Below are 23,391 nucleotides of genomic sequence, written 5' to 3'. Positions count from 1 at the left end.
GGACACTGTGGAAATCACGTGTTTCTCCTACGCAAGGAAAAGTGGCGTTGTGACAATTGCTCCCACGAAAGGATCTTTCTCTGGAAGAAACTTGACAAGGATTTGTGAGTTTTCAGCAGTCAGGTGACTCAGTCTGTCCCACCTCCTTTGTGATTTTTTTTTAAATCTGCATTTCGACAATGGACTTTGTCATGACTGAACTTTGGAATGACTTTCCAGAATCTTGCTTAAGCTGAAATGGTTTGGGTATCACGCACACGCACTCACACATAATTGAGTTTTATTTTACTAATGTGTTATAGTAGTTATTAATTAATATAGTTTTTCAAAAGAAAAATATATTCCTTGGTGAATTTCCATTGCTGTTGGTCTGTGTCATAACAAAATGTATGTTCGTGAGTACACATGAACATGTCTGCATGTGTGTATGTGTATGCATGAGTGGATGTGTGTTTTCATGTGTGTATAAGAGTGTATACATGCGTACACGTGCATGTATGTATATCTGTCCATCCACCTGATTACACAGTACCACCTATTACCAGCAGGGTGCAGTGAGAGACTGTAGAATGCATTTTCAATGTCAACTTAAAAGAATTCTAAAATGCTCATTAGCCCAAGAGCAGCTCACAAGCACTCCACTAAATTCATTTCCAGATATTTATTCACTTTATTCACCTCTGCACCCACACACTAATTCCACACCCTAACAAGCCTGGATGGACCAAGTTATCACCTGATCTGTAATCTGCTCCTGTAGTGAGGGCCTTCAATGGATGCACTTAGTTCCCAACTTAAGTTTATTATCACCTGATTGTACAAGTACAACCCAACAAAACAGTCCTATCCTAGGTGCAAAAACATGCAAACACACACTCAGACAAATGGTACCTTTAATTATTTATTTATTTAACAATATTTTGTTAATGCATATTAGAGTCGCCCGTCATCATGCATATTGCATTGGTTCATGAGAGTGGGCCATTACCACCTTAGGATAGAGAACATCACAGCACAGTACCATTCCTTCAGGCCACAATGGTTTGACAATCCATGTCAGCACACTCCAGTCACTCCCATTATACTCCTCCTAGCTACGCCATTGCCATCCTCCTATCTTGATGTCCCTTCATCCCTCGACACTCCCCACTGTATCCCACCCTCATACTCCAAGATCCCTCCATCCCTCGACACTCCTCACCTTCATTCCCCAAGGTCCCTCCATCCCTTCCACCAACCTCATACCCCGATGTCCCTCCATCTGTTGACACTCCCCATCTTGTTCCTTGAGATCCCTGCATTGCCTGACACACCCCTTCCTCGTACCCCAAGGTCCCTCCATTCATTGACATCCCCTACCACGTCCAAACGTGAGACACTCTGGCGTCTCTCTGTCCCTTGACACTCTCTACTGTGTCCTACTCTTGTACCCCGAGCTCCCTCCATCCCTCGACACTCCTCACTCTCGTACTCCAAGGTCTCTCCATTCATCAACACCACCTACCATGTCCCATCCTCGTACCCAACATCGCTCCATCATTCAACACTCCCCACCATGTCCCACCATTGTACCTTGATGCCCCTCCATCCTTCGACACTCCCCACCCTACCCCACCTTCATACTCTGAGATCCCACCATCCCTGGACACCCCCCCACCCTCATACCCCAAAGTCCCTCCATCCCTTGACATCCCCCACCCTCATACCCCAAAGTCCCTCCATCCCTTGACATCCCCCACCCTCATACCCTGAGGTCCCTCAACACTCCCTATCCTTGAAGCTCTTTTGTGGATGGCAGTTTAACAAAACTGTGGTCTTCTGTGAACTCAGGAAAGTTCACGAATAACAATGCTGATGCCAATCAAACAACCTGAGTGCCCTGTGAAAATATTACAATATGCTTTTTTTAAATTAAAAATTTACTTTGATTCTCTGAATTTTATTTACAACACAATGGAAGCGATTCCAGCCATTTAAACCCAAGCTGCTCAATTGCACCCAAATTAACCCAAAGCCCCTGTCCGATTTGGGACGAAACCAGAGCACCCAGATGGGGAGAAGAGACTAACTCCACACAGACAGCGCAGCATTTGAACCCGGGTCGCTGGTGCTGTAATAATGTTGTGTTAACTGTGCTTCCCAAATGATGTACATCTGTCAGAATTGCATAATCCCTTAATGTTATGTTGCAATCTGTCCTACAAAGATGTCAGCAATAATAAGCTCATTAGGAATGTAAGTCACAGGAACACTATGATGCAATGGAACACCTTCAGAGCAGTTATGTCACTCACTGTTGAACAACTATCTCAATAGACAATAGGAGCTGGAGTAGGCCATTTGGCCCGTCGGGCCAGCACCGCCATTTTAGATCATGGCTGATCATCAACTTCACTTTCTCCCCAAACCTCACATCTTTCACTTGTTTAGAGACAAAAACTGTCAATTTTAAGTGTTGACTCCATTCTGCAAATGGGCGTCCACAACCATTGATTCAAAGAATGTGCGCGGTGGCGGATTAATTGCCATGCCCAGGCCCCTAAGCTGAACATTAGTAAGGCCTCCCCCCAGGCCCCCTTGACCTTGCCCACAGCCCCGACCCTTCGTTGAATAGAATAAAGTGAAATTGTTTGATGCCTTCACATACTCTAAATTTGTCCACTGGGCAGGTGGAGGGAATACACCAGTTAGCGTTTGTTTGTGGAATCAGACATTTTGCTGCCTGTGGTTTTGCACCGGATATTTTGATGCTGGACATTTTGGTGAAAAAAATGACTTGTAGCCCCTTGGACATTTTGGTGTCTGCAGTTTGGTGCCGGCTCTCACATTTGGCAACGGACATGGCATGTAATTTATTATCATTTTCATTCAATATTAAGCATTGATTAAAATTGTTTCTTGGCACTAATGGTTAGGCTACAACAACTTGTTCACTTATTTATTATGGAGCGAGGAGCAGCGCATTGGGCTGTCGTATGGGACCCTCCACTTGGGACAGCGGCTGTCTTTCTGTCGCATCGAGCTGCGCACACGGTGCTACGGGCGCTGGAGCCTGACCAGCACTGACTGTGTCAATGAGACAATGGGTCCGGGGGATGGAGAGGAACCGGGTGGAGGGGGCCAGGGGTGGGTGGCGGGGATGAGTGGCAGAGGGTGATCAGGGATCATGAAGGAATTGGTGTCCGGTCCCCAGTCCCGGGACAACCTCCCTCCACTAGCCCGAAAGGGCTTGGCAATAGGTTCCCTCCCACTGTCTGCTGTAACCACTTACTCACCACCATGTGCTGATAAGCTTTCAGCGCTCGTCGTGCCATGTTGGCAGCTTGACGTGATAGAGCGGCAGCCACTGGCCCGAGTGCAGGGTCCTGCATGACAGCCTGAAGAGCCGCTCCTCGCTTCACAATAAATATATTAAGTGAATAAATCATTGTAGCCTATTAACACCTAAAGCAGGCAAGGCTGCCAGCCGTCATTATCTCAGCCTTCTATAGAGGAGATCTTTCGTGAACATCCTGGCTGCCTGCATCACTGTGCAGTAAGGCTGCTGCAGAGAAATGGATTGGAAGTCAATCGACAGGACAAAAGGAGTGGCAGAGAGGATCACTGGAGTCTCCCACTCCCCCCACCCCCCCCCCCACCAACCCCAAATCAATGTGATGTACTAGGATTGTTGTCTGAGGAGGCCGTGCAAAATCATTGAGGAACCTATCCACCCCATACACAGCATCTTTCAACTGTTGGGCAAGAGATACAGGATTATCAGAGCCAGTACCACCAGGCTGAAGAACAGCATCTTCTCACAGGCAGTGAGAACAGTGAACAGCCAAAGGAACTGCTCTCTCTAACCATCCGAGACTCTCCTATTCACGAAACAACATTTATTTATTTATTTGTATACTTGTCTTGCATCTGAATTGTTTGTCTGTATACGTGTTGCATCTGGTTGTGTGTCTGTGCGTTTTGCACCGAGGACCGGAGGGCACTCTTTTGTCGAGTTTTACTTGTGCAGTCAGATGACAATAAACTCGACTTCTTGAATCCTATTCTAATGCGCCCCACCAGAGGTTGATGTCAGCAATTCTCTTCATTGTGTTAAAAGTGAAATGGAAATGGATAAATTTTAAATTCATCAACTCCAGGAGGGTTACTGCTTGAAAAAGAATGAACGGCGTTTCATTTGAATCTGCTCAGGATCAAGTTAGCATATCCTCTCCTTTCAAAGCACTTAGGGAAATAAAAGCCCTTCCCTTTCAAACATTCAGCTCAGAGATCCTGTGATATATGTTGACATTTCCATCTGCCTTGCTAAAAGCTTTATTCTGACTGTCCGATTCTTGGGACAAGCAGGAAATGTGGGAGATGGTTTTGCCTGTGGGTGGAGCCAGACGAGGAATATCAGTTTGATCATTGAACAACATGCCTGCTTTACATTTCATTGCCTTCATGAGCACCTACCTGAACACATTACTGTTTAATCACCTCAACTTATCCAATTCCTGCAGTTGCTTCCCCTGCTTTGATCGGCAAATTCCACCTTGCCTTCTCAGGTCTATCTCGATCTTCAGGCCTTTGGAAAGAAGTTAAGGCTCCAGTGCCGAACTTGCCCCAGACTCTGTCAAAGTCCCATGGACCTTTCTGATCCAAGTACTGGTGACACGATTAGCATAATGGTTAACGCAAAGCCATAACAGCACCAGTGACCTGAGTTGGAATCTGGCACTGTCTATAAGGAGTTTGTACATTCTCTCCATGTTTGTGTGGGTTTCCTCCGGGCGCTCTGGTTTCCTCCCACCCTTCAAAACGTATGGGGGTTATAGTTTAATTGCGGTATGTAGGAGGCATGTGCTTGTTGATTGGAAGGGCTTGTTACTGTGCTGTTATCATTGGTAGGTGTAAGGGTGCTGTGTTGCTGAATCCGCTGCCTTAAAGCTCCATGTTTGATCCTGGATTCTGACCTCTCTGTGTGAAGTTTTCACCTTCTGTTTCTGACTGCAAGAGTTTCTATACGATCTTATGACCAGAAATAGGCTATTCAACCCATCAAGTCTGTCCCACCATTTAATCATGAACTGATCCATTTTCCTACTCAGCCCCACTGCCCAGCTTTCTCCCCAAAACCTTTGAGGCCTTGGCTAATCAAGAACCTATCCAATGACGGCCTCCACAACTGTATGTGGCAACAGACTCCACAAATTCACTATCCTCTGTCTAAAGTAATTCATCTGCAAGTCTGGTCTAAGAGGATGCCCTTCAATCTTGAAGTTGTGTCCTCTTGACCTAGACTTTCCCATGATGGGAAACAGCCTTTGTATATCTACTCTGTCCAGGTTACTCTGGTTTACTCCTCATCCCAATTATGGGTGGGTTGGCAGACTAATTAACCAGTATGTTTGTCCCTCTTGAGTTGGTGATGGGGTGGGGGGTGGTGAGGGGGGGGTGGGGGGAGAATCAATGCGAATATAAGAAGAATTAAATGGAATTAGTGTAAGATTAGTATAAACAACCACTTGATGGTCAGCATCATCTCAATGGGCCAAAGAGCCTGTAATTATGCTGTATAATTCTATAAAGAGGATTACAAATATCCTCCAGCCTCTGACTCCTGAAAGGCTTGGATCTGATTCTTGGTCTGTGCATTCTAATGTGAGACCATCTCCCACAGAAATAGTGTCCCCTTATCAGTCCTATCAATTCGCCTTAATGATGATTAAATTGTCCCCTCGTTCTAACTTAAAAAAAACATCCCTGGGGTTAAACAAGACATGCTGGAGTCCAGTGCTATACACAAATGTGGTGGAGAAACTCATCAGGTCATCCAGCATCCAGAGGAAGAAAAAGATAGCCAACGTTTCGGACCTAGTCCCAACATCAAGGTTTGTGCAAAAACTGAGAAGAGCCTTGTCTTCCTTTCAATTTAACCCCTGGAGTCCAACTATGATTCTGATAAACTACAGAGATGGAAGCAAAGGAAAATGAAAATCCAACTTTGTGAGCAGAGGCCAAGGAGGGGCATAGACATTTTCCAGATGTAGAGAGGGGCTGTTATAGAGATGAAAGCAAGTTTCCTGCTGAACAGGGCAATAAATCATAGCACCCAAATGATCCACTGGAGGAACTCAGTGGGTCAAGCAGGCATCAGTGGGAGAGAAAGAATTGTCACCATCTGGTGTTGGAACCCTTCATCAAGACCGAAGGGTTCTGACCTGCAACATTAACCGTTCTTGTTCTCCCCCTGATGCTTAATCTGCTGACTTCCTCTGGTGGACTGTTTGTTGCTCCTGACTCCAGCTTCTGCCGTCTTCCGTGTGACTCCCAATAAATCCATAGCAAAATCTGATGGCGAACAGTACTTTTACTTCCACTCAGAGTTGTCCAGATGTGAATCACGCTTCCGCCAGAAGGATATTGGACAGGGGTACTTGCCTTTTTGGACAAAAACAGAGTTGTGCAAGAAATCACAATTGATCCTTCAAAGCAATAGGATTCTTACACTGGGCCAAAAGCCCTCTTTCCATCAGTGAGATTCTATAATCCAATGTTGTACCTGTTCACAGATCCAGGCAATAACAAAATGTGCAAAGCCAATAAATCCATTACGTTATCTTCCAAATGGTTAAGAGCATCATGTTATAGAGTGGAATATTTCTATAAATTACTGATCTTCCCATAGGGCCAAGGAATTGAATTGCACACATATTGTTGCTTTGCAAGCTTCACTGCAGCATGCACTATTTATGTGAGCCAAAAGGACACTTTCTCCAATCAATGCAGGGCCGTGATCAGTGGACCAGAAAGGAAAACAGAAAATGTTGAATATGTTCAGCGGGGTCAGAGAACATCTGTGGGGCGAGAGAGCGAGTGATGAATGTTCGTCAACCTAAAACATTAACTCTGCTTCTTTCCCTGAACTCTTGAGCATTTTCCAGCCACTTCTGCGTGTTGTTCAGCCTTCAGGACTGCCCAGAATGTTGTCTTGCATTGATTTTAGAGAAGGTTGACTTCTTTGTGGAGAAGGAGCTTCAGTAAACTTACCTGGTAAAGGAAGCAAGGTTGGAAGGTTTACATACAGGTGATCGAGGTTGCTTTCTTCAAAGAAGCTGATTGCTGTGAATCACCAGCATGTGCAGTGCAAAGAAATAAAGTTTTCCTTGCATCCCAGCATGACAGAATTTATCACAGGGATACCACAATCCCAATTCCAATGTTTAAGTGGAGGTGAGGGTGATGTTCATTCCTCTCCTTTGGTGCTGCCAGTTGGGACCTTGCACTTTCTCCCTGTGACATTTAAACCATCATCCTCTTTTTTTTTTCCCCAGAGTATGAAAAACTATGATTTATGGTGAAAAGGGGAAAGATTTAAAAGGGTCCTGAGGGCACCTTCTTCACACAGAGAGTGGTGGATATGTAGAATGAGCAGCCAGAGGAAGTGGTAGAAATGGGGACAATTGTAAGATTTAAATGACATTTACTCAGGCACATACCGCAGATAGGAAAGATTTAGAGGGTTAAGGACCGAACAGGCAAATGGAACCAATTTGGCCAGCGTGGACAAATTGGGCTGAAGGGGCCTGTTTCCATGCTGCAGAACTCAATGACTCCATGACCGAGTGTGTTTCCTCCAGCTTCTCTGGTTTCCTCACATCCCGCAAATATATTCATTAGTAGCTTAATGGATCACTGTAAATTGCTCCGATTGTGGAGGTGAGTGATATGACCTGGGGGAGTTCTGGGGCTGCCGGGCAAATAAAATGGAGGTTCAAATCAGATGAATATCAATGGGTGCCTGTTGCTTCGCAGGGGACTCAATGGGCTGAAGGGCCTGCTTCCATGCTGTGTGACTGCATGACCCTTACAAGTACCTTAGTATATGATCTTGCATGTATGACAATACATTTGTAAGTGTGTGTGAAATATAGAGATGGTGGTGAACACTACTTAAAATTATAAGAACATAAGGTGTCAGAGCTGCTAGGCGAGGGTGCCGAGGGCACTGAAGGCTTCGTGATCGTGTCAGAGGTTTGGATCAGCAGCTGGGGTTGCACAGGATCGAACAGAAATCTGTACAGCTGCAGAGGTTTGCAGGAGCACTGGTGGTGAATCACAGACACTCAGTGACTTTGTAAGGACTACCTTTTGCTTCTCTTTCTCTGACAGTAAGGGATACAGGGCAATTTCTGCTGATGGCAAATGATGAACTAAATACAATTATTTTGTAATATTCATCTGTTTTATTAGAATCTTGAGAGATAGGAGCAGGAGTTGGCGATCTGGCCTGTCCAAACATGGACTGAGCTCCATCTACCTACCTCTACTCTATAACCCTTAATTTCCCATGCTATTCAAATATCTATCTAATAGTATACATGTACAATTGTACAATTACAGTTCTCCATGAAAAACCTCAACAATGAAGACTCTGTTTACATCTGGTACCCCACGGATGGCAGTCTCTTCAATCTGAGGCACCTGCAAGCTCACACCAAGACACAAGAGCAACTTGTCCGTGAACTACTCTTTGCAGACGATGCCGCTTTAGTTGCCCATTCAGAGCCAGCTCTTCAGCGCTTGACGTCCTGTTTTGTGGAAACTGCCAAAATGTTTGGCCTGGAAGTCAGCCTGAAGAAAACTGAGGTCCTCCATCAGCCAGCTCCCCACCATGACTACCAGCCCCCCCCCCCCACCACCTCCACATCTCCATCGGGCACACAAAACTCAAAACAGTCAACCAGTTTACCTATCTCGGCTGAACCATTTCATCGGATGCAAGGATCAACAACGAGATAGACAACAGACTCGCCAAGGCAAATAGCACCTTTGGAAGACTACACAAAAGAGTCTGGAAAAACAACCAACTGAAAAACCTCACAAAGATTAGCGTATACAGAGCCGTTGTCATACCCACACTCCTGTTCAGCTCCGAATCATGGGTCCTTTACTGGCATCACCTACGACTCCTAGAACGCTTCCACCAGCATTGTCTCCACTCCATCCTCAACATTCATTGGAGAGACTTCATCTCCAACATCGAAGTACTCGAGATGGCAGAGGCCGACAGCATCGAATCCACGGTGCTGAAGATCAAACTGCACTGGGTAGGTCACGTCTCCAGAATGGAGGACCATCGCCTTCCCAAGATTGTGTTATATGGTGAGCTCTCCACTGGCCACCAAGACAGAGGTGCACCAAAGAAGAGGTACAAGGACTGCCTAAAGAAAGCTCTTGGTGCCTGCCACATTGACCACCGCCAGTGGGCTGATATCGCCTCAAACTGTGCATCTTGGCGCCTCACAGTTCAGCAGGCAGCAACCTCCTTTGAAGAAGACCGCAGAGCCCACCTCACTGACAAAAGACAAAGGAGGAAAAACCCAACACCCTACCCCAACCAACCAATTTTCCCTTGCAACTGCTGCAAACGTGTCTGCCTGTCCCGCATCGGACTTGTCAGCCACAAACGAGCCTGCAACTGACATGGACATTACCCCTCCATAAATCTTCATCCGCGAAGCCAAGCCAAAGAGAAGAGAACATTGTACAATGTATATGAAAATATCACTGAATTATCATAATGGTTGAAATGTGAATACGTGAAGTGGCATGGTTGGTGTAGCTGATAGCGCAACTTTGTTACGGCGCCAGCAATCGGGACGTGGGTTTGAATCCTGTGCTGTCTGTAAAGATTTTGTACATCTTCCCCGTGTCTGCATGGGTTTTACCCGGGGGTTCCAGTTTCCTCCCACCCTTCAAAAACATATTGGTGTTAATTGGTCTAACTGGGCGGCAAGGGCTCATGGGGTGAAATGGCCTTTTACCATGCTATATGTCTATATTTAATTTTTAAAAAACAATGAAAATAATTTAAATTTTTTAATTAAAAATTAAAATAAAAATGTAATTTAAATTTAATTTAATAAAAAAATTCATTTGCTTGTGGACACTGCTTTGTGTTTTATACTGCTATTTCAGTTCCTATGAATTTTGGGTCTTTCCATAGCTCCCTGAAAGAGGCTAAGCATGTAGTTCAAGTGTAAGTATATTGACACATGTACAGTGAGAAAGTTCATTTTATGAACATTTCAGCTGGTCAACCTATACATAGTACAGCAGTTAAAAACACAATACAGAGTGTAGAGTTAGAAGAGAGCAAGGGTAACATTATTTTACTTTTGTTAGGGTCATTCAGGAGCCTAATAACAGCAGGAAAGGAATCCTTGAATCTGATGGTGTGTGATCTCATAGTCAAGAATCTTCCAGGCGGTGGGGAATGAAGTGAGTGTGGGTAGGATGGGATGGGTCTTTAATATGTTGGCTGCTTTCCAAGGCAGTGTAGATGGAGACAATGGAGGGAGGAAGGGATTGTGTGATATTTTTTGATTGCTTGATAAAGAAGATTAATAATCTCCACCATTATGAAATGCTTCGAATGTCTGGTGATGGAATGCATCAGAGAGCACCTCTCAGAGGCTCTGGACCCATTTCAATTCACCTACAGATGGAACCGTTCCATTAACAATGCTGTAGTCTTGTCCCTTCACTGTATCCTGACCCACCTGGAGAAAAATGCCTCGAACGCCAGACTGCTGTTCATAGAATTCAGCTTGGCCTTCAGGCTAAGAAACAGCTTCTTGCCATGGACAGTGAGATGCTGAACGACTGATGAACTACTCATACAAACCCTCTGAGACTGTACTATTTATTTACCAATATTTATTTATAGTTACTGTAGATGTATCACTTGTCTGTATGTGAGTTATGTCTGTATGTTTGCTTGCATGGATTTGCAACTAGGACTGGAGAATGCTGTTTTACCGGGTGGTACTTGTAAAATCAGACAAAAATAATCTTGAACTTGAACTTGAAGATATATGGTATTATTGGCTTCATTGAGCAGGGCAGTGAGTATGAAAATAAGGAGATTTTGTTGGAACAACTGTATAGAAAACTTTGGTTTGGCAGCACTTACAGTATTGTGTGCCATTCTGATTACCTCATTAGAGAGCTTTAGAAAGAGACAGAAGAAATTTACCAAGATTCTTCCTGGATTAAAAGGCATGAGCATTAAAGAGAGGTTGGACAAACTTGATTTCTGCATTGGAATTTTGGAGCCTGAGGGACACCAGATAGAAGTTTATTGTTTAAATTTATTGTCACCTGATTACACAAATAGAAATACAACCCGATGAAACAGCATATCTCCAGAAGAAAGTGCACACACACACAGAGACATGCAGTACACTCTATACATAAACAATATATATTCGATCCAAAATAAATATAGACAATGTGACAGATTATTTTATATTTTATATAATATATAGATATGTTTTAAAGGAGATAAATTGTGGTAGGTTTTTTTTAGTGTAGGTCACATACAAATATTTCAAAACAGATCTCATTTAAAATGCCAGTGCTCTGCTCAAGCCAGACAGTCCAGGGTGCCTTTGCAGAAGCTTTGAAGAATGCCTATAGAGACTTCACAAGAAGGTGTTAATTGGACATGCTGTGGAGTAATGGATCATTGTTTTGGCAAGCAACAGATGAACGAACTCGTAAGATTAGGTTCGGAGCTGCAATCTGTCTGAGTGCAGTTGGCTGTTCTAAGAGGGTCATGTGGTTTTCTCTGAGAGAGTAAGAGAGAGTTTCACTTCGACCGTTCTACAGTTCAGCAGCAGCTGCGACTGGAACAGGACAAGCTGGAAAGCTTGTGGAAAAACCCCATTTTGAAGACAGGTGGTGAGCTCTTAGTTCAGCCTGGTCAAAGCCCTTGTGGTCCATACAAGAGGAGAGGACTGGCTGCATAATTTTTCAATTAAAATAAGGGAAACAAAAAGGAACTCTGAAAGAAAGAGGTTATCATCTGGAAAACCCTGATGGGGTAAGTTTCTTTGGAAAGATACTGAAGTGACTGTTCAGAAGGAATCAGTTGTGGGTGTCCAACAAGCAACAAATCTCCCTCTGAAAACTGACAAGAACCTTCCTGAGCAGTAACCATTTACCTTTCAAGCACCAAAGCCTGATGAAATTCACAAATGTTAACCGTGTGTACAGTATAAGTATTACCTGCAACAAGTGAACTTGGACTGTGAATCAAAGAACTTTTGTGAACTTACACACACATTATATACACATGCGCTTAGAATTAGAAGGGGGTTAATAGTAATAAGTTAAATTTTGATCCTGTTTTCATATTTAAAGATCATTAAAAGCAACTTTTGTTTAAGTAACCATTTGTCTTGGTGAATTTCTATTGCTGCTGGGTTTTGGGGTCCTCTGGGCCCATAGCAATAAAAATAATTTTGGGGTTTCTACAGTCAACAGTTTCTCCACTTGAGGGAAGAAGACGTTTTCCAGGCTGGCAGTCCTTCTTTTCATGATCCTTTACCTCTTCCTTGAAGGTCGTGTCTCAAAGATATTGTGGACTGGATTGTCAGCATCCTCAATGATTCCCTTAGCCCTCTTTAAGCATCGCTCCCTGTAGATACTGTTGATAGAGGGAAGGGAGACCCCCGTGATCTTCTCATTATGAGAGACATAGAAGGTGGTGGGTGCCTGTAAGGAGCTTAAGGTGTAGTGATGGAAGCAGATACCATAGTAATGTTTAAGAGGCCTTTAGATGCATGAATATGCAAGGAATGGAGGGATATGGATCACGTGCAAGTAGAAGAGCTTTCATTTAATCTGGCACTCTGTTCAGTGCAGACATTGTGGGCTTAGGTGGCTATTCCTGTGCTGCTCTATGTGCTTTGTGTGTAGATGCTGACTCAGTCATTCATGCTGGGGAGCCAGTCTGATCTCACTCTGGATGGCAGTAGAGCAGTGGGACAATGGGAATTGGCAGAAACATAATGCTCTTGGAGTGTACTCAGGGAAACCTCCGTCCCTCCTTCTCTTTTCCTTCACTGCCCTGTCAAGCCTTTCACAACGCTAATGATTCTGTCTGAAGCACAGCACTGCTCACACAGGTAGAATGATACTCTGCCCTTCAAGCAGAAGACATCTATTGATGAATTGCAGGTACATTGGCGACTGACAATGGGATACAGCTGCATAGCTTCAAAGGCACACTGGATATTTTCCATTGAATAGGCACGGCAGTGCTATTTTTGCTTCCAAGTATTTTCTGTCTCAACTAATTTCTATAACTGTCAATCATCCATTGCCCTGCTTATTTCATTGCAGTAACAATTCCAAACAGGTGAAAATCCCTTGGAAACAATGAGGGAGTTGGCTGGGTTTCAATCCCATGCGATCCACCCATATTCACTAATGTTATTGACCTAGATATGATCCACTATTCTCCAGGCTATCATGGAACCATGGAATATTACAGCACAGAAAACAGGCCCTTTGGCCCTACTAGCCTGTGCTGAACTATTATTCTCCTTAGTCTATCTGATCTGCACCCAATCCATAGCCCTCGATACCTTTCCCATCCATGTACTTGTCCAAGTTTTCCTTAATGTTAAAATTGAGCCCTCATTCACCACTTCAGATGACAGCTGGTTCTACACTCCCACTCTTTGTGTGAAGATATTCCCCTAAAGTTGCCCCTGATTTTTTCACCTTTAACCTTTAACTCATGTCCTCTGGTTTATATGTCACCTAACCTCACTCGAAAAAGCCTATTTTCATTTACTCTATCTATACCTGTCTTAATTTTGTATACAATCCTGGAAGCCCTTGTCCTAAATCTTTCTAAATTACATTTGATGATTGTTCTATAAATTGCCCTCTCCCTCCTCACTCCCACTTTCCCTTGCCATTAAGTAGCTCCTTTCTGTTCAATTTCCTTTCTCAGTCACCACCAAATTATATCCACCATCCCTCTCCCCATTTCATCCGCATTTTCCTCTTTCTCACCTCCATCTTCTCCCTCTCTAGTTCCCTCATCGTATCCCTCTCTCTCCCTTCCTCCCTCACCTTCTCACCGCTCTTCGTGAATTCATCTCACTCATCACTTCCTGCTTTCTCCCTTCCCTCCCTCTTTCCGTCCCTCAGCCTTGCTGCCTCTACTTCACCTGCTCTCACTCTGAATATATTTTTCCTCTGTTTCCATCCCCCTCTTATTTAGAAATGTTAGACGAAGCTTGCCCTGGTGACAACTGAGGTTAAGATCAAGCTTTTAACCCTCTGGCCTCAAACACAGTGAATTGAGAGCTAAATGACTAAGGCAAGTCTCATCAGAAGCAACAGGGAAATGCAGGACTGTGTACAGGACTGCTCTGCATCACTGCCTTTATGAAGCACTGAAGCCTTGGGTATAAGAATAGACTGTTTCACATTCCTCATCAGAGCTGCACATGACACAATTCATCATGTTGCCGTTGACCCACTTTCGAGGTTAGGAGTTGTAATCCTCACCTGTCCTTCTAACTGTGCAGATCAAATTATAATATGGTCCTTTAAATAGATTCACATAAATCCCTGCCTAAAATATGATATATGGAGCATTGTGACTAAAAAAGCTTCCAGCCTTATCCCCATTATATTGCATTCAAAATCCATTTCCAATCACAGCTGTATTTGCACACAGTTCTACATCCTCCCTTCTTAACCATCACACCCCACACACACTCTCCTCCTTCTTCCCATCAGGGAGAACGTTCAAGAGTGTGAAAGCATGCACCAACCGGCTTAAAGACAGTTGCTTCCCCGTAGCCATCAGGCTCTTAATGAACCCCACCAAAGTGTTCTCATGCAGCCTTTGCTTAGGACTGACTGATCTTTCTTTTCATTGAAACTCTACACAGCTGTATGGACGAATGTTAGAGATAACCTGTTGGACTGCTACTAGGAATATATGACATATAAACTTAAACTTATAACATGGTTACAGCAGAAGAGGCCATTCAGCCTATTGTGTCTGTACTGGCTCTTCACCAAATCAAATCTATATTTCCACCACCTGACCCTTCCTCTGTGGCCGTAAATTGTTTTTCCCACACAATTCCCTTGAGAAGGCACAGTGGAACATTCCTCCAACACATCATCTGGGAATCCACTCCAGGGCCATGTGCTGTGTGAAAAGAAGTTTCCTCACAACACTCTTCATTCTCTTCTCCTTTATTTTTATTTGTGACCGTAAGCCCTTTGATCCCACCCCCACCAATAGTGAACAACCTCCCACAAACACCTTTCAACGTTTTCTATATTTATACAGAAATCTCATCCTCTCAGATCTATCCATGTGGCAGAAACCAGGATTCCTTATAAATCTTTCCTGGACTCCTTAATGGCTTCACAGCCCTTCCATTATATAGTGATCAGAACTGAGCCACCCCATTGCTGCTGGGCAGAGTTTTATCAAAGCCAAACATGATTTCCCTGCATTTGCGTTAAATGTGCAATATTCAATGTTATTAATAAAGGCATAGTGTATGCTTAATGATTGTTGCAGTGTTCAACACAACAGCTGTAGTAAAGCATCTAAGCGTGCGTTGCAGGACCTTTGCCAGAAAGAATTTGATAATCATGAAAATGTTAGGTTATTCAGAGGAACAACAAAAAATTCTGGAAATATTCAAAAATCCAGGGAGCATCCATGAGGAGAGAAACAGTCGATATTCCAGGTTCGTGCTTTGGCCTCAGGACTGGGATGGATCAAGACAAATGGCATGAAGATGGAGAAAAAGGGAGGGGGAACGTTTGTTATCGGAGACAAATGGCATGAAGATGGAGAAAAAGGGAGGGGGAACGTTTGTTATCGGATGGGAGGCTGGAGAGAAGGAATGATAAAAATGGTGAAAAGTGCATCAGAGGGCAAGAAGGAAAGGAACATTCTGGAAGAAGGGGAAAGGGCAAAAGCAGAAACATTTGTTGGAATTATTCGAGGCAAATGTTGGAAATGGACATAAAAATATAGGGAATGATGAGCATCTGAAATGTTGAGTTTGGAAGGCTGAATTATACATCGTGGGGAGATTAGGTCCTCTCCCTCAGCTAAAGGCGTTAAAGCAAATCTGACAGTGGGAATGAGAACCGGAGAGACCAGGAAGTCAACTCCTAGAGGCCAAGAGTCTTCTTAAAGAGGGCTGCCCAGCATTGAAGCCATAATTGCACTCATCTACGGTAAAACCAATAACCGTAAAGGGTCCCGACCCAAAACATTTCCTGCCCCTTTCTTCCCGCGGATGTTGCGTGACCCGCTAAGTTTGAAATTGTCAAAGTTTGACAGGTGACAAAAGCAAAAACCCAGCTAATGCTGCCAGTGTGTAATAAGGCTGGAAACACTCGGCGAGCCACATCACATCTGTGGGGAAAGAAACGAAAGGCCATTTTCCCTCAACGGCCAGCTCAAAGAAGTTCAACAAAAATGCTGGTGTTGGAAATCTGGAATATACAGTCAGAAAAGGCCTGAGACCCAAAATAACAACTTTACTTCCTACTGTATGTTTTCCAACATTTTCTATCTTTCTGCTGAATTCTGTGGGATGATTTTTAATTTGAAATGCCACTGATGAATTGGAAACATTAGATTGGATCCTCTGTTCTCGTTGATATTTCATTTGTTTTCTTTCTTCATTTGACACACTATTCATTCTGTGTACTTTTATTCATAACAAATGTTTTGATGGATCTCTGGCAATACATGGATATGATTATTAAACCTCTTTCTTGCTTGTTTTGATGCTCTTTTTACTATCTTTTGTATGTGGCTTCCACATCCTCAAGCTAAATCAATCTACAAAAACAGCTTTTGCATATCTCTTCCAGCTAAAAGGGTTTTTTTTTTAGTTTCACGAGGTGCTTTGGGGACAGAATTACATGTAGGTACAAGCTTCAGACTTACGGCTTTAACACACCAAATCATAAAATATTTCAGAGCTTTGTGCAATATTTAATTTGAGTCAAAACACGGAAATGCTGGAGGAACTCAGCTGGTCTCACAGCGTCCATAGGAGATAAAGATAAAAAGGTCCGGAACGTCGGTAATATATCTTTATCTCCTATGGATGCTGCGAGACCAGCTGAGGTCCTCCAGCATTTCTGTGCTTTGCCTTCAATCACAGCATCTGCAGACTTTTGTGCTTCACAATATTTGATTTGATTCTCCCTGAAGGTGAGAGAGAAAAAAAGAATAATTTTTTCATGTTCCGGATTCAATTAAGTAAGATTGTTCCACCTGTTTATCTGCAGGTCAGCATACAAAAATTTATGCGTTGACTGTTTAATGCTCCATCTTGCATTTTGTGAGTCAAGAAGAAAATGAATTTCTCAGAAACTCTATTCAGTGACTGGGATTCCAATCTTTGGCAGATGATAAAATATCAATTATTCAGTATATTTTACAATATTTGAAAGTCTGAAGAATTTTCTCACTTCTCCCTCTAATCTTCAGGCAATTTTCCACCAGAGATTCTAATTCTAACCCTGTTGTAGAACAGCAGATGTTGAAAAACACAGATTTGTTGTTGAGAAAGGGGTCTGTGAAGGCACTGGTTAACCAAGTGGAACACCCTTCAACCAGATTCCATGAAATTAGTAAACGGTTTTTAACCATTTGTACCTCTAACCTTCTTCTCAATACACACATCGCCCAACACACTTGGAAGTTATAGAGTCTTACAGCAAGGAAACAGGCCCTTCAGCCCAACTTGTCCATCCTGAGAAAGTCTCATCTGCCTTCATTTGGCCCATGTCCCTCTCAACCTTTCCTATCCATGAACCCATCTAAATGGCTTTTAAATATTGCAATTATTCCTGCCTTTACCACTTCCTCTGGCAATTCAATCCACACACCCACCACTTTCTGGGTGAAAATGATGCCCCTCATATTCCTTTTAAATCTTTCCCTGCTCACCTTAAATCAAGTTTTAGACTCCCCTAGCCAGAGAAAATAATGATGACTTGTCAATGCCACACATGTGATTTTATTTTCCTCTATAAAAATGATTCTCGACCTTTTTTTTTCCCACTCACATCACCTTAAGTAATCCCTTAATAACCACAGAGCACCTATGCCATAGGTGGCATAGTAAGGGATTTTGTAAGGTAGTATATGTGAGTGAAAAAAAAAGGTTGAGGACCACTGCTCTATTTAGAGAGTGGAGAGGGTATTTAACATTTTTGGATGGACCTTATCTGTTGCTCGATGAGTTACACTCTTGGTTCTAGCCCAGTTATTTTGGGATTCAGGACCCACTGAAGGAAACTGGGCACTCAACAGATGCTCCAGTGTAGTACTAAGGAGTGTTGCTCTTTCATAGGTTGGATCATTAAATTAAACTCCAAAGGTAAAATGATAGAGAGTGTTAGAAACAGATGTGAGCATGTCATTCAAGGAGAACTTTGGCAGAGGAGGAAGGGGATGCCACTCTGAATGCAGACAGTTCATTAACCAATAAGCAGCCTGTTAAAGGAACCAATGGTATATATTTTTTTAAAAATGCTGCAACCACAGGATCTGTAGCCAAGATGGCAGTACCAGTACTGGACCATGTACCATGAGTGGTTGCAGACTCCAGGAGAGCATCGGACCCACACAGGGCATCAGATGTGGGAAGAACACCCGCACCCTACTCCTTGTTGAGAATGAGAAACGTGAAAGATGACTGTACAGAATGATGACTACAGCTCTGGACCAATGACTGAAGGAAGCCCATACAGGTTGAGGGCTGCTGGCGACTGGCTCATGGAAGCCAGATATCGGAACTGGAATTCGAGAAGGTTTTGAGGGCAAGAAGGGCTCCTTAAGGGCCTGAGGTGCTGAAGGTTTCCTGATCGTATCGGTGCTTTGAATCTGGAGTTCAAATTGCTGATGGTTTGAATTATGTGGCTGCAGAGACTGCATGAGCGCTGGGGGAAAATCCACGGACACCCGGTGTCTCTGAAGGGATTCTCTTTAGCTTCTCTTTCTCCTATTGTTAAAGGCACTGGACAATGTTCATGATGACATTTTGTTTGACTTAGAGCAGACAAAACAAATTACTGTATATACTCAAGTAATTGTCGATACCTTGTAATAGTCAACCCCGTATGTTTAGGCCCCAAAATCGGGTGTTTTTATATGAAACATGTAAAAGTCGACCTCCCTATTTTTGTCCCCAACTGCCCACCCATTCAAGTTCCCTACACCTAGACTGCAGACTTACCACCTGGTCCTGGTTATTCGAGCTCCCGATGCCTTGAATGATGCAGATACTTATCGAGGTCAAACGTTTGACCCATATAAATGTCAGCTTCCCCTTTTTTGGCCCCAAAAAATTAACGATTACACAAGTACATACGATACATCACATATGTTACATTTTTCTTTCAATCTTTTTATTGATTTTATTACGATGAAACATATAAACACATAGTGTATACATATTAAGTACAGAAAGTAACACACTAATGTGTATAGTGAGGTGGAAAAACCCAACACCCAACCCCAACCAATCAATTTTCCCCTGCAACCGCTGCAACCGTGTCTGCCTGTCCCGCATCGGACTTGTCAGCCACAAACGAGCCTGCAGCTGACGGGGACTTTTTACCCCCTCCATAAATCTTCGTCCGCGAAGCCAAGCCAAAGAGAAGAGAGAATGTGTATACAATGCTATTATAATCAGTACTCGTATCACTAATCACTTCTAAATACTGAATTAAAGAATGAAAGGAAATATTTTATTATAATGTATAATATCTATTCCCACTACCTTGACCAGAATTGTATGGTGAAAAGATTAATACTCTACTTCAGAAAAATAAAGTGAGAAAAAAAGAACAACATCATCAAAATTTTTATTGTTCTAAAAGTTCTGAAAATAGTTCACAAATGGTCCCCACATATTTTGAAAATTCATATTCATATTAGTTACAGAGCATCATATTTTCTCTAAATTAAGGCAAGACATAATCTCACACAACCATTGCACATGACTGGGGAACAGCATCCTTCCACCGAAGTAGTATTACATGTCTTTCCATAAGGGAAGTAAATGATATTATTTGATGTTTAGTTGGCATTAAAGTCAGGCCATTCTCTCCAATAGTGCCAAAAAGAGCAATGAAAAGATTAGGCTCTAAGTTTAATTCAAGAATTATTGATAAAGTCTGAAAAACCTCCGTTCAGTATCTCCTCAAGCTCAGGCAAGTCCAAAACATATGGATTAATGCAGCATCCCCATTGTTACATCTGTCACAAACGAGGACTCATATTCAGGTAGATACAAAAAATTTATATTTGGACATGTGAGCTCTATGGACTATTTTAAATTGTAAAAGAAAATGACAAGCACATAATAACGAAGTATCATCCAATTTAAAGATCAAATCCCAATTCTCTTCAGATATTGAAAAATATAGGTCCTGTTTCCATGCTTTTTAAAATTTTACCTAAAGGAGCTTGAGGCAATTTCAACAACATTTCATAAGTATCAGATATTAAACCTTTCTGTGAAGGTTGTAAATTAAAAATTGCATCAATAATATTTGGGTAGGAGCATTGAGAAACTCAGATAATTGAGAGTGGAGTGTTTCTAATGCCTAAAATATGAATTTTGGGTAAAGCAAATTTGCTTGCCAATTGTTCAAATGAAGACTATTTTCAATAATTAAATCTTTAAAACAGATAATACCTATTCTATACCAGTCATAAAAAAGTTAAATTATTCACAGAAGGTTGGTCATATTTTTAATGCATCATTGTCCGATGATAAAAGAATCTTGAACCAATATCCATGAATTTCATTCAAAGAGAAACATAAAAACATTTTCCTTTACACAGTGTTTGTGATTTGGAATGGATCAGAAAGATCAAATTCAACAGGAACTTCCAAAAGGCCAGTGGCCAAATTCTCAAACTCTTTCAATAAACTGTTAGAAGCACCAAGAGCTATATAACCTGCATCTGGATGATGGGATTCTCTGAACCCAAGCTGTACCCTTTGGTAATTTGAATTAGTAAATGATCTTTTCCTCTTTTTGGACCATTATATTATTTTCTTTAACTGCTGCTTAGAGACAGATACTTAAACTTATGCTAGTTTAGTGACACAAATAGTGAAACATGAAAATCTGGAGATACTGTGATTGCAATCAAAACACAGAAATGCTGGAGGAACTCAGCAGGTCGTGCAGTGTCCATGGGAGGTAAAGATGTATGACCGACCTTTCAGTCCTGAGCCCTTCAAAGTATGAATGAAGAAACACAGCAACTGACAAATAGCCAGCATCTGATAAGTGGCTTTGGAAGCAGGTCTGGGTGGATACATGGTCGTAGAGCTTGAGAACAGCAGGGGATGCAAAGGGGGACCAATGAGAGAGACGCATATGGATTCCAGCTTCCTTGAAGCAGGGCTCAGGCCCAAAATGTCTGTTATATATCTTTACCTCCTCTGGATACTGCGAGGCTGGCTTAGATCCTCCAACATTAATGTGTTTTGACTGGTGACACAAAAATCATTGTCATTGCTTGGTGAAAAATAAACAAGAACCAATGAATCTCATTGAACTTCAAATCACGTGTGTCTCCCAAATCAGTGAAACATCCACAAGAATCAACTTTCATATATGTTGGTTGACAAAAGTCTAATTTTCCTTAAAGAACTATTGACTTTATTTCAACTGGTGGAAAAAGGGTCAACAATTATCCTAATTCTGGCCTCAGTTTACAATTAGTATTTACACTCAAATGTGACATGGAAGCTAACTTAGTGAGTGTAACAGGAAATACAGGTATGTGCTGCTTAACATCCGCTCAGGCAACGTGCGACCGCATGTGTGTCTGTGGTCCCATAATTATTCAGTTACCACAAGCAAGTCCGCAGCAATTCAGAAAAAGCGATCATTATCTGTAGGAAATTGTATACTGTATACCCAAACTGATCTGACTGCCCTGCTCTTTCCCCACAGACCTGTATCAGTCCCAACTATTCCCACTGCCCTGCACTCTCCCCATAGCACTGCATCAGTCCCAACATTGATCCTCCTGCCCCATTCTCTCCACACAGCCCCATGTCAGTCCCCACTGCCACGCTCTCTCCCCACTGTCTCCTGTTGGTCCCCACATTAGTCCTACTGCCCTGCTCTCTCCCCTTAGCCCTGAGTCAGTCTCCACACTGATCCCACTGCCCCAATATCTCCCCACAGCTGCATGTTGGACCCCACGCTGATCCCTACCACAAATAAAAAGTTTACAGGTACACCACTGTATCCCAAATAGCTTTGCTATGTATATAATATGGTGTTCGCACAACGTCCACATCAACTCACGCCCAATTTCACAGAATGTATCGTGGACTTTAAGTGGCGCAGGCTCAAAATGTTGGTTACTCTTTAGTTCCCATGGATACTGCATGAGTTTCTTCAGCATGTTTGTGTATTTATGGTTGACTTAGAGTTGGTACCAGCAGGGCATTGGCCTAAAAGTTGAAATTACAGTTATTCTGGGCTTTAAAGATGAGTGCAGGCAAGGTGTTTTATATGGGCTTCTATGCTGCAAGTTTTTTTTATGATTTACTGGATTTGTTGAAGGATGAAGTTCAACAGAAAAGAGCTGTCTTTTGAATCAGACATGAAATCAAGGCCTCCTTTTCTCTCTAGCATATGTAAGGATCCCGTGACTCACAAGAAATAAGAGTGGGAGTGGACTTTACAGTCCCTCAACAGTCTTGCAACATTCAATGAGTTCTTGACTACTCTGATTGTTTTGGTCTTTCTAGTCAAGTTATTCAGGTTCAAGTTTATTGTCATGTTTACTGAGCAACCATGAGAAGTTTGTTTTGTGTGCAATCCAGCAAGTCAACATATACACAACATGGTCAGCCTAGTGGTGAGTGCAACACTATGACAATATAATATAAGTTACAATCTTGATTCAATATTGCTCTAATCTACTCCGTTGCCCTTTTTGTTTCTTTTCTTTGGCTTGGCTTCGCGGACGAAGATTTATGGAGGGGGTAAAAAGTCCACGTCAGCTGCAGGCTCGTTTGTGGCTGACAAGTCCGATGCGGGACAGGCAGACACGATTGCAGCGGTTGCAAGGGAAAATTGGTTGGTTGGGGTTGGGTGTTGGATTTTTCCTCCTTTGCTTTTTGTCAGTGAGGTGGGCTCTGCGGTCTTCTTCAAAGGAGGTTGCTGCCCGCCAAACTGTGAGGCGCCAAGATGCACGGTTTGAGGCGTTATCAGCCCACTGGCTGATAAACCTTTTTGTTTAAACTGCCCCTAATTCTACAGATAAGTACCAAGTGGACTGATGAGCTCCCCCATTGCCCCCTTGCTCCACCATTTTACATTGGTTTAATTGTCCATGGGCCAGAAAGTTATGGATTCAAATCCCACCACAGGAGCTTAGATCATGGGAGCTGCTAACAACCCAGTGCAGTGCTGTCTTGTGGATAATACACTAAATCAAGGTCCAGCTTGCATTCTCAAGAAGATATTAAATTCTCCAAGGCACTGCTTTGAAATATA

General features: G+C 42.7%; 1 protein-coding gene across 5 annotated transcripts in view; it reads left to right on the top strand.

Annotated features, from left to right (window-relative positions):
- Positions 1-23,391, top strand: part of LOC138740612 (uncharacterized) — a 78,707-nt gene that overhangs the window by 21,962 nt on the left and 33,354 nt on the right. The window lies entirely within an intron of this gene.

Source organism: Narcine bancroftii, chromosome 8 (assembly GCF_036971445.1).
Source record: "Narcine bancroftii isolate sNarBan1 chromosome 8, sNarBan1.hap1, whole genome shotgun sequence".
NCBI classification, from domain to species: Eukaryota; Metazoa; Chordata; class Chondrichthyes; order Torpediniformes; family Narcinidae; genus Narcine; species Narcine bancroftii.
Note: the sequence above shows the minus strand (reverse complement) of the source record. Positions and strands in the feature narration are given on the sequence as shown.